Below are 13,406 nucleotides of genomic sequence, written 5' to 3'. Positions count from 1 at the left end.
CATGATAGTCCTATTTGAATTTTGTTTGTTGCCTAGCTTTCTTATTTTAAGCAACATCGGTCAGTCTAGAACCACCCTAAATAGAGGTCCTAAATACTTTCAGGACCATAGGTAAGGGACGGGTAGTGCATGCATAAGGCACGAGTTAGAAGCTACTAGAATGTTTAGGTAACAACTGAAAGATAGTAATTGGGTAGTAAAGAAAATGATAGCCCTTGCGCTAATGCTATGAGTAAAACCCCAACTTGAGGGAGTTGCAAAGCATTGCATGGAATGATCCTATAGGCTAAAAAACTTAGGACCGCCCCCTATGCTCCTGTGTAAAAATAGTTTGAATATTGAATCTATCTAACTTGTTTTCTTCCCTTTTAAGACTAATTTGCTTAATTTAAGTTCGGTCGGGACCCACCGTTGTGGACCTCGAGGGGTACCTAACACCTTCTCCTCAAGGTAATTTTGAGAACTTACCCGATCTCTAGTGATGTAAACTGGTTATATGAGTTAATTGTTTTAGGTGCCCTAACGCACCTTAATCCGTTATGTGGTGACTTGTCACACCCCGAGCCTGAGGGCGAGACCGGCACCAAGTGCCTCATCTATCCTTGCGTACCACTTGCGACTAAGAGACTCTGAACATGTAATGTCATACTTTGGCTATGGGCCACATTACAAGATAATGTGCGATACAAAATATAAAACTAAATGGAGACTAACACTGACTAATGTCAACATAAAGCTGGGCCGGCGAGGACATCATAATTACTATAACTGACAAGCCAACAAAATATATGTACAGGGCCTATAAGCCCAACATACTGCACTGACCAACAGGATATGTCTACAAACCTCTACTAATAGATGTACTGTGATCAGAACAGGGCCCCGACCTACCCATAACCTATATACATATATACACAAGATATTAACCACAATGCTAGACTCAGCAACTCCGAAAGAAGGGGAGCTTACTGATAAAGCTGAACTCGGGCAGCACCTACTGACGAGGTCTACCTGTCTGCCTGTCTGAACCTGCACGCATGAAATGCAACACCCCCAGATAGGGGCGTCAGTACAAAATAATGTACTGAGTATGTAAGGCAATATACTGAAGCTGAAACTGAACTGATAATATAATAACTGAAAACAACTAGGAGTCAAAGAAAATCTGAAGATATGCTCATCTGCTGATACTGACTCAACTCTCTCAATATAGTGAGTAAAATAGTTGTCCGGCCCTATAAGGCTCGGTATATATATATATATATATATATATATATATATATATATATATATATATATATATATATATATATATATATATATATATATAACTGCTCTGTCGTAGTAAGCTCACTCATGGGCGCTCGGTCCATACTAGGCTCTGTATCTCGGTCATCCTGGGCTCGCTCATAGGCGCTCGGCCATAGTAGGCTCGGTATATATCTTACCATCTGATCAGAGGTTGCCCAATAGAGGCTTGCCCATAGATTATAGCTCGATGGTAATGAAAATACTTTTAATAATGTATATATGTAAACTCTCTGCTCTTTTGATCGGAAGAAGGAAATACTCAACTGAATATGTAGTAGCGATAAGAAGAATATGGTAACTTACAAAACTAGGAAAATATATGTAAATTACGAGACTAGCAAAATATACATAAATTCCGGGATACGAATTTTTCTTCATGCTTCGTTATCAAACTTGTGTAATTACGATATCATGCTAAAATGAAGGAAAAACTTAGCCTTAACATACCTATTTCTACGAAATTCTTGAACGAAACCTATGCTTGAAACTTGGATTGAAATGAAATTTGGACTGAAATTTCAATCGAAAATTTTGAATTGAAGAACGAAATGATTTTGTGGTTCAAGACAGGATGCAATGTTTGTTTTCACGTTTTTGGTTCAAAACAGAATACAAATGTAAATTGTTGTTTCTCTTAAATTTTCAATTGGAATTTTTTGGCTAAGAGTGTTGACGAAAATGATTTCTGCCCAACGTTTTTGGTTTTGAAAACCAAAGCAATGAATGAAGCTAAAGATCCTAAATGGAACTAAAGGCAGATTCCTAACACCTAGAATTATGACTACTTAGTCATTTTCCAGGTGTATGGCTTCTTGCCATGTAGGGTGGGGGTGGGATGTTAATTTTTATCCACTTATAAGTTAACCGGGTAATGTTTTGTTATTCAGTAATTAATCCATTACCTGCATAATTTAAAAATTACCACAAGTTACTTAAAATTCTTTTTTTTAAAATACTTCATATATACTTTATATATTGTACTACCGTGGTTATATGGTACCTTGCGTGGTACTAATTCATAATTATTGGGTATCACTGACCTGTATTTTATTCCAAATTGGCCACTTTCAACGAAACTTATTTTTTTTAATCTGTATACTCCTTTATCCTTCATAACACTTATTTATCGCTTTTATAAATAGCATAAATACACTAACGTCAAGATGATCTCACCTCCCGAGTCTATGTCAATTAACTAAAGACGAAATTTTAACGTACAAAAAACGCGAGATGTAACATCCTTCCCCCCTTAAAAACATTCGTCCTCGTATGTCTATTCTAATATTTTGGGAAAATATTTGTCGGAGCCTCTTTCGTATATTAGACTAAAACCAACCTGTACGCAGCCAGAAAACTTACTATACATGCCACACATGGCCACTGTCTATAAATAGCAACACTTGGCTCCACACAACTGTTCATTATAAATTCTGAGAGTTAAAAATGAGAGCTTACCTGATGACCTACTGGTCTGTGAGTTTATACCCTCGAGTCATATCTTCAGTTTGAAATAGGTGGGGGTATTTAGACTTCATTTCTTTCTCTGCTTCCCACATCATCTCTTCCACCTTCTTACTTTTCCATAAAACCTTCACGGATACTATCTCCTTATTTCGTAGCTTGCGGATTTGTCGGTCTAGGATGGCAACCGGAACTTCCTCGTATGATAAGCCTTTTGTAATATGTACATCATTCGTGGGCACCACTCGGGTAGGATCGCCAATGCACTTTCGTAACATAGATACATGAAAACTGGATGGACAGACTCCAACTCCGAGGGGAATTCTAACTCATAAGCTACTTGGCCCACTCTCCGAATGTTCCTATAAGGCCTAATATACCGTGGGCTAAGCTTGCCTTTCTTGCCAAATCTCATTACACCTTTCATAGGTGACACCGTTAAAAATACCCAGTCATTAACTCCAAACTCTAAATCTTGTCGCCGCACGTTAGAATATGACTTCTGATGACTTTGAGCTATCAACAGTCGCTCCCGGATAAGCTTTAGTTTTTCTATAGCCTGCTGAACCAGGTCTGGCCCATATAACCCAGATTCTCCAACATCAAACCACCCTATGGGAGATCTGCACCTGCGCCCATACAAAGCCTCGTACGGATCCATCTAGATACTGTAGTGGTAACTGTTATTATATGAAAACTCAATAAGAGGTAGATGTTCATCCCAACTTCTTTTAAAATCCAGCACACATGCTCGCAACATATCCTCGAGCGTCTGAATCGTGCGCTCGACTTGTCCATCCATTTGTCGATGAAAAGATGTGCTGGGATTCACCTAAGTTCCTAGACCTTTCTTAAATGACCTCCAAAAATATGCTGTAAACTGGGCCACGGTCAGATATAATAGATATTGGCACTCCGTGTAGTCGCACTATTTCTTTAATATATAATTTTGCATAATCTTCTGTTGTATATATATATATGACCGATAGGAAATGAGCTGATTTCGTGAGCCTATCGACTATCACCCGTATGGAATCAAACTTACGTTGAGAATGAGGTAAACACGTGATGAAGTCCATGTTTATCGCCTCCCATTTCCATGTCGGGATCCTTGTAGTCTGCATTAGCCCTCCGGGCTTCTGGTGCTCTATCTTCACCTGCTAGAAACTAGGGCATTGAGCGACATACTCAGCAATGTTCTTCTTCATATATTTCTACCAATACACCTCCTTAATGTCATGATACACCTTTGTCGACCCAGGGTGAATGGAGTACCATGAATAATGTGCCTCTGACATAATCCTATCTCATAGCCCTGCTACATCTGGAACACACAAACAACCCCTATATATAGAATAACCCCATCTCCTTTGAGTTCTAACAACGGCTTCTTCTGTTGGGGAACCCGCTCTCTCAATTTGACTAACTATGGGTCCTCGTACTGCCTCTACTTTACTTCAGCTATGAGAGATGATTTTGCATTATTTTGGAGTAAAACTCCTCCATTACCAGAGTCAACTAACCGAACCCCCAAACAAGACAATTGATGAATCTCTCTAGTTTATTGTCTTTTTCGGCCTCTACATGTGCTAAGTTATCCATAGATCGATGACTTAAGGCATCTGCTACAACATTAGCTTTGCCTGGATGGTAGAGAATGTTAACATCATAGTCTTTTAATAACTCAAGCCATCGCCTCTGTCGCAAATTCAACTCTTTTTTACTTGAAGATATATTGCAGGCTTTTATGATCTGTAGCACATCAACATGAACACTATATAAATAATGCCGCCATATCTTAAGTTCATGGACAACCGTGGCTAATTTGAGGTCGTGGGTCAGATAATTCTGCTCATGTTTCTTTAACTGCCGTGAAGCATACGCAATTAATTTCCCATGTTGCATCAGGACACATCCTAACCCGACACCTGAGGCATCACAATACATGGCATAAATATCTGGACCTTCTAGAAGTGCTAGAACTGGTGCTGAGGTCAACCTGTTCTTAAGCTCTTGGAAACTCTGCTCACAGGCCTCTGTCCACTGAAACTTAGTCGCTTTCTGCGTCAGCTTTGTTAATGGTGCTAAAAGAGAAGAAAAAACCTCTACGAACCTCCGATTATTTTTAGCTAACCCTAGAAAGCTACGAATCTCTGTCGGAGTGGTAGGTCTAGGCCAAGATTTCATAGCCTCAATCTTCTGAGTGTCTACCTTTATACCTCCGTCGGATACAATATGCCCCAAGAATGCTACGAATTTCAACCAGAACTCACACTTAGAAAACTTAGCATACAATTTATTATCATGGAGGGTTTGGAGTAGCGCTCGTAGGTGATCTACATGGTCATCCTCTGAACGTGAATAAACCAGAATATCATCAATAAAGACTATCACGAATAGATCCAAATATGGCCGGGATAGGCTATTTATCAAGTCCATAAATATGGCAGGTGCCTTCGTTAACCCGAAGGACATAACAAGGAACTCAAAGTGGCCATATCGGGTCCTAAAGGCTGTCTTGGGAATATCTTTCTCCCGAACTCTGACCTGGTGGTACCCCGACCTCAAATCTATCTTTGAAAAGCATTGAGCTCCCTGCAACTGATCAAACAAGTCGTCTATCCTTGGAAGGGGATACTTATTTTTAATAGTTACCTTGTTCAGTTGCCTATAATCGATACACATCCTTAGCGAACCGTCTTTCTTCCGTACAAACAATATCGGTGCACCCCAAGTTGAGGTACTAGGTTTGATGAAACCTTTCTCCAGTAAATCTTTTAACTGCTCCTTCAACTCCTTTAATTCGGCAGGTGCCATTCTATATGGAGGGATGGATATTGGTTACGTTCCTGGAAGCAAATCGATGCCAAAATCAATCTCTCGCTCTGGAGAAATAACTGGAAGTTCATCTGGAAATACATCCGCGTACTCCTTTACTACTTGAATAGACTGAAGTGTAGGTATCTCAGCATTTGTATCTTTAATTCACACAATATGATAAATGCACCCTTTTGTGATCATTTTCCTCGCCTTCAGATAAGAAATAAACCTGACTCTGTGTGTCGCTGTATTACCTACCCATTCAGGGACTGGCTCACCCGGAAAATGAAATCTAGCTGTCTTTGCTCGACAATCAACTGTGGAATAACAAGCTACCAACTAGTCCATGCCCATGATAGCATCGAAATCTAATATCTCTAGTTCAACTAGGTCGGCTGAAGTCTGACAACCACAAACTGATACCGTACAATCTCAATAAACGTGTGTAGCGATAATCGATTCTCCGACCAGTGTAGATACCGTAAAAGGATCACTTAGTATTTAAGGCACTATACCAAATTTCCATGCGACAAATGGGTTAATACATGATAAAGTAGATCCCTGGTCTATCAAGGCATAAATATCGTGAGAACAAATGGTCAACATACCTGTCACAACGTCTGGTGAAAACTCTTGGTCCTGTCGACCTGCTAGCGCATAGATACAATTCTGGCTACCACCTAAACTGGACCCTCTACCTCTACCTCGACCTCTACCAGCCGAAGACTAAGACTCGTGCCCTGAAGGATGCATTGGCATAGCTGATCCTGTTGCTAAATTCGTTGGTTGCGCCATACTCCCAAAATCTCTATTTGGGCAATCTCGCATCATATGACCTAGACGTCCACATGTATAACAAGCATCGGAACCGGCTCGGCATTGGCCCAAGTTTCCTCGGCCACAGATGGCACACCGCAGCGGAAACGGCCCTATCTATCTCGAACCTCATTGTCGCTGCAAACTTGATGCCTGGGAGCTCTCACCTGGTCCTGACTAAGTATAGCAGTCATAACTGTAACCTTGTAGCTGAGGTGGCGGAGGTCAAGGTGGCCGTTCGAAGTACTGGGGCTTGTAACTACCCTGAGACTACTCCTAAGACCTGGCAAATCTCATCCTCTTATGCTGCCATGACTCAGTCCTCTCCGTACTCTGGTGCCGACGCCTACCCCTCTCTATATTCTAGGCAAATGCCTAAATCCGTGAGATATCCATACTATCCTGTAATGTAGCGGTGGCACATGCCTCGGTCAACTCTGGGGCCAACCCTGCTATAAACCTGTAGATTCTATCCCGCATAGTAGTAACTATGGATGATGCATATATGGCTAATGAGTCAAAACGGAGACTATATTCTCGAACACTCATATTGCCCTACTTGAGGGCTAGAAACTGATCGAGTCCGGCCTATCGGATCTCTCGTGGTAAGTACTAGTCAAGGAAGGCATCTTAAAAATTCTCCCAAATGGCAGGAGGTGCATCACGTCCCCTGGACCTTTCCCATCCCTCATACCAAAGGATGGCTATATCTTGGAGTCGAAAAGCTGCTAACTCAACCGCCTCTTTCTCCGTGGCATGCATAACCCGAAAGATCTTATGAAGCTGATCTATGAAATCCTGCGGGTCCTCCCTATGATCTGTCCCTATGAACTCTGGGGGATTCATAGCAATAAACTCTCGGACCCTTGAACTCCCAGATCTCTCAGATGGTCATGCACTAGCGGTTGCCCTAGCCTGTTGCTGGGTAGCTACCAACTATGGCGACAAATGCACCACACTCCTCAAGTCCTGATCTGATGGAAGCGGAGGGGGAATTGGATGTGCGGTCTCCCTAGGAATCTCTTTACGTGGTGGAGGAGTCGGGAATCGCTGGGTAGGGGTCTCTCCCTGCGACTCCGATTGGGCCCCATCTGCTGGAGGTACCCTGCTAGTCCCCTCACCTACTGATGTTTCTCTCCTCTGGCTAGCCATAGTCTTCCTAGTTACCGTCATTTGTGCATGCAAATGTCAACACGTAAGTTTAACTCAAATTTCCTATAACTCACTGCTACAACACGATTTAGATTTAAAAGAAGGGTAACCAACTCCTAAATGCCCTGTAGTCCCCTGCTTATATAATGTGGTGCACCATATATCTATAAACAAGACCCTACTAGACACGACTTGTAGACTCCCTAGGACAAAACTGCTCTGATACCACTTTTGTCATGCCCCGAGCCCGGGGGTAGACCGGCACCTAGTGCCTCATCTATCCTTGCGTACCACTTATGACTAAGAGACTCTGAACATGTAATGTCATACTTTGACTATGGGCCACATTACAAGATAATGTGCGATACAAAATATAAAACTAAATGGGGACTAACGCTGACTAATGTTAACATAAAGCTGGGCCGGCAAGACCGTCATAATTACTACAACTGACAAGCCAACAAAATATACGTACAGGGCCTACAAGCCCAACATAGTGCACTAACCGACAGCATATATCTACAAGCCTCTACTGATAGATGTGTGATCGGAACAGGGCCCTGACCTACCCATAATCGATATACACATATACACAAGATATACACCATACTGCTAGACTCGGCAACTCTGAAAGAAAGGGAGCTTACCGATAAAGTTAAACTCGGGCAACACCTACTGACGAGGTCTACCCGTCTGTCTGTCTGAACCTGCATGCATGAAATGCAGCGCCCAGAAATGGACGTCAGTACAAAATAATGTACCGAGTATGTAAGGCAATATACTGAAACTGAAACTGAACTGATAAAATAATAACTGAAAATAACTGGGAGTCAAAGAAAATCTGAAGATATGCTCATCTGCTGATACTGACTCAACTCTCTCAATATAGTGAGTAAAATAGTTGTCCGGCCCTATAAGGCTCGGTATATATATATATATATATATATATATATATATATATATATATATAACTGCTCTGTCGTAGTAAGCTCGCTCATAGGCGCTCGTCCATACTAGGCTCTGTATCTCAACCAACTGGGGTGGGTCGCTCATAGGTGCTCGGCCATAGTAGACTCGGTATATATCTTACCATCTGATCAGAGGTTGACCAATAGAGGCCTGCCCATTGATTATAGCTCGATGGTAATGAAAATACTTTAATACTGTATATATGTAAACTTTCTGCTCTTTTGACCGGAAGAAGGAAATATTCAACTGAATATGTAGTCCCCGATAAGAAGAATATGGTAACTTACAAAACTAGAAAAATATATGTAATTTGTGAGACTAACAAAATATATGCAAATTTCGGGATACAAATTTTTCTTTATGCCTCGTTATTAAATTTGTGTAATTACGATATCATGCTAAAATGAAGGAAAAACTTAGCCTTAACATATCTGTTTCTGCAAAATTCTTGAACGAAACATGTACTTGAAACTTGGATTGAAACGAAATTAGGACCGAAATTTCAATCGAAATTTTTGAATTGAGGAATGAAATGATTCTGTGGTTCAAGACAGGATGCAATGTTTGTTTTCACATTTTTGGTTCAAAACAGAATACAAATGTAAATTGTTGTTGCTCTTAAAATTTCAATTGAAATATTTTGGCTAAGAGTGTTGACGAAAATGATTTATGCTCAACGTTTTTGGTTTTGAAAACCAAAGCAATGAATGAAGCTAAAGATCCAAAATGGAACTAAAGGCAGATTGGATAAACTTTAAGACTTTCTAAGACTTATCTTTCTAACACCTAGAATTATGACTACTTAGCCATTTTCTAGGTGTGTGGCTTCTTGCCACGATGTGGGGTGGGGGTGGGATGTTAATTTTTATCCACTTATTAGTTAACCGGATAATGTTTCTCGTTATCCGGTAATTAATCCATTACCCGCATAATATAAAAATTACCACAAATTACTTAAAATTCTATTTTTTTAAAAATACTTCATATATACTTTATATATTGTACTACCGTGGTCATATGGTACATTGCGTGGTACTAATTCATAATTATCGGGTATTATCGCTCGACCCGTATTTTATTTCAAATTGGCCACTTTCAACGAAACTTGTTTTCTTTAATACGTGTATCCTTTTATCCTTCATAACACTTATTTATTGCTTGTTATGAATAGCGTAAATACACTAACGTCAAGATGATCTCACCCCCGAGTCTACGTCAATTAACTGAAAAAGTAATTTTAACGTACGAAAAACGCGAGATGTAACACGACTCTTCAAATCCCTTACCCCATTCCAAAAGGAAAGGAGTTGTCTTAGAAATATCGAAACCAGATTTCGCGAGAAAAAGGGGGCGAGACAGTGGCTAACCTTCCTAAGCACTTTAATACATCACGTATTCAACTTTAAGTGCAAAATTCCTTCAATACACTTCAATCATCACAAGATAGCTCACCCCAAAATTATTTTTCTTTTTCTTTACACACTGCTTCAGATCACATCTACTAGCAAAAATAAGAAACCTTTATTTATTCATTTGTTTTTGTATTTTTGCCCTTACTGCTAGTGGATTTTTATTTAAAGCACAAGTGCACATTTCTTCCTTCTATTTGTTTCACTCAAAAGTTACCCCAAGTTACCTCATTACTTCTTTCTAGTGCTCTCTTTTCAATTCAAGTGCTTTAAAAAGTCCAAGGATCAAAATGATTCAATTAAGAATAAATGGGGATAGGCTGGTAATGCGAGTGCCAAAAGAAAGGCTTATAGACTCAAAAGGTTAACTAGGGATGATTTTATTTGTGATAGGCAATAAAACTCAATAAGATTGAAGAAAGCCTAACATCACTTTTTACACCGAGCAACACATAGGATTTCGATTCAATTCACATTCCGAGAAAGTTCTAGACTCAATTGCAATAACATGGACTATGCAAAGAACTCACTTCACACATGGCACATGACTCCCTAAAGACGGTTTCATTCGAAACTCTCAATCAAACAAGTATTCACTAAGACGAGATATATTAAGCATAAAGCACAAAGTGAACACAAGTCAAGCAACCGAGGCATAGGAGTTATACTACACGCTATTCATGTTTACCAAGGTATCATCATATATTTAAAGCTTAGGGAAGGTGAAACACATTCTAGAACCTAAGTATGCAACCATCAAACAAGTCAAAAAGGTGCGAATCACATCATTTCTTCTCCTTTATTCCTGAGTACTGCTTCACTCTAAGAAAATAAATACTATTACCCGGTTCAAGTTACATCCCATGAAAAAAAAAACTGGCGCACAAAGAAAAATCATGGGATATTATTACTACCTAAGGAAAATAAAAGACACGTTTTTATATTTTTTCTATTTTTTAATTTTTATATTATTTGTTTAGACTTAAATCCCTCAAGAAAACTGCCTAGGAGATCCATTGTTGGGAAAAGTCTAATTTTTTATTCTAAAAACAAATTATCAATAAACTAACACAACTAAAATAACACAAAAAGTCATCAAGACAATCTCCTCACCCCACACTTAAAACTGTGCATTGTCCCTAATGCACAACATAAATAATAAGAGGGTAAAAGAAACTCCCTGGTAGGCAAATGCCGAAGCACTAGAAACTCATGGGGTAGTCAGACTTCTCTCGGGTATTTTACTTTGTGCAGGCACCCTGAACTTAGTTCTAACCATCTGGCTTGCTATTGCATCCTTTCAATAACTTTGCTTCCCATGCTCCTGATTTAACGTCGCGGCACAACGTGAATCATTTTTTGCCTCCACTTCGAGCTTATGAATTGAGCCCCCAATTTTGCTTCATGTTTTTGGTTATGCTCCAGGGTGGTGGAACAAATGTAATTGGCCCAAGCAATCATTGTACTATTCTACACTTTGGCTTTTAGGTGAGGTATGTAGTCTTGTCTTTCCGGCAAGAAAAATTTCAGAATATAGACACCTTGTTCCTCATTCCTTGACTCCTCAATCAGATCGGATGAATCTATTTCCATATCATCATTCAAGAACAATGTGGAAAAATATTTGGAATAAGGACAAATGCGCTCAAACACATGAACTTCAGGACTTTCAACATCCTAAACATCAATGATACTAGATTCAATAAAATTTATATCCTCAATGTCCTTGGCTGACTCTAGTCTTATATCTTCCACATCGACATCCTCAAATTGTAGGCTAGGTTTTTGATGTTCTACTCTAACCTCCTCCAATATCACCTCGAATTCACGCTCTTCTTGGCTACTATCCCTAATATTGGCTTGTTGAGCATTAAAAGCTTCGACCATTTGACTCACTTGAGCCTCCAAGTTGCGAATAGTTGCATCTTGCCTTTCTATCTGCTGTTGTTTCTCATTATTTTATTCCAGAAAACACTTTAACATACCCTTGATCTCCTTCAGGTCCGCTTCTTTGTTCCTATTAACTTCACAAGTAGAACCATCATAATAAGAAGTGGGGGAGAGGGGGGGGATAAGAAATATAAGTGCAACCATGAAAGTGATCATCTTGACCACCACATATATCACACACATTCCACACATAAGATTGAGTTGGTGCACATAACTTGCTCTTAGAAATATTTTGGTCATTTTACCATGGGTGATTTCCTTCACAATATATATGAGGATCAACAATAGAATTACCAATACCTAAACTCCCATAATTCCAAGATGTAATGTTTCCCAAATCAACAAGTAGAATAAAATAAAATTAAAAAACAAAACAAAACAAAATAAAAGTTCAAACTTGAAACCTAACAATATATAGAGCTACAACTACACTGATAGTTCTCTGTAACAACGACAAAATTTGATCATACCTAACTCTAGTCCTAAAAAAGATAAGCGGTCGCTGCAAATATAGTCCGATCTAAGAGTCTGGAGTCGATTCCCACAGAGAACTAAGTTTTTTCTACAACTGTTTACTATTACTAGAAAGACAAGCTCGAACAATTCCTAAGTTATAAATATCAAGATTCTTATGTCTAACTAATTAACAAATTAAAGTAGTATATTAACAACTAAATATACTACGGGTTGGAGAAAATATTAAGGAGGTCTAGAGTTATGATTTTCCCAATTGTCGGAATCCTTCTCGCTACGTTTTCTATAATTTCGCCTAAGTATTCTTTACCGATCGTGAGTACTTCTGGTGTTGTAATTCTCTCTCGAGCAATACCACAATTTACTTGATATATTCTCTCGAACTACGCTAGCTGGCACTAATTCACCGCTCACTACAATCGCACCAAGGTTTCGTTATCTCTAATCCTGCCTTTAAACCCTCCATATTGATCTCTCACTTACGTTAGGAGTGATGTTATTCAACAACTACCTACATATGTACCCTCTATCAAGAAATATATACTAAATAGGCACAGTCAATTGATGGCCATTCAATCAACAGTAGTAAACACATAGTTGAACAAGTAGAGAAATCTAACGGTTCAATTATATAAAAACATAACAAGAATTTATCTTACAAAAGGTTCCATCAAAACTCTAGATAACAAATTAGATATTCCTAATAGTATGTAAAACTACAGTACTAGAATTCATAACTAATAATGAAAATAGGAAGAATGAAGTAAAAAACTCATAGAAGAATTCTCTGCCTTGCTCCTTGTGTGTTCTTGCTTCCTTGGGTCGAATCCTCTCTCTAATGATGTCTCTCTCTCTAAAAACCATGTTTAGGAGGTATTTATAAGGTAGGGTTAAAGTATATACAACCAAAATTAAGGAGGAAATAAAAGTGGTTCGGATAGCATCGCCGGCGCAAGGCACTGTTAAAGGCGCCAAAATTTTTCGCGCGAGGCACTGTCGGGGGCACCAATGTTTGTGCGCAAGGCATTGTTAGGGGCGCCAGTG

This window comes from Nicotiana tabacum, chromosome 6 (assembly GCF_000715075.1).
Source record: "Nicotiana tabacum cultivar K326 chromosome 6, ASM71507v2, whole genome shotgun sequence".
In the NCBI taxonomy this organism is placed as follows: domain Eukaryota; kingdom Viridiplantae; phylum Streptophyta; class Magnoliopsida; order Solanales; family Solanaceae; genus Nicotiana; species Nicotiana tabacum.
The sequence above is the reverse complement of the archived record's forward strand: the minus strand, read 5'-3'. Positions refer to the sequence as shown.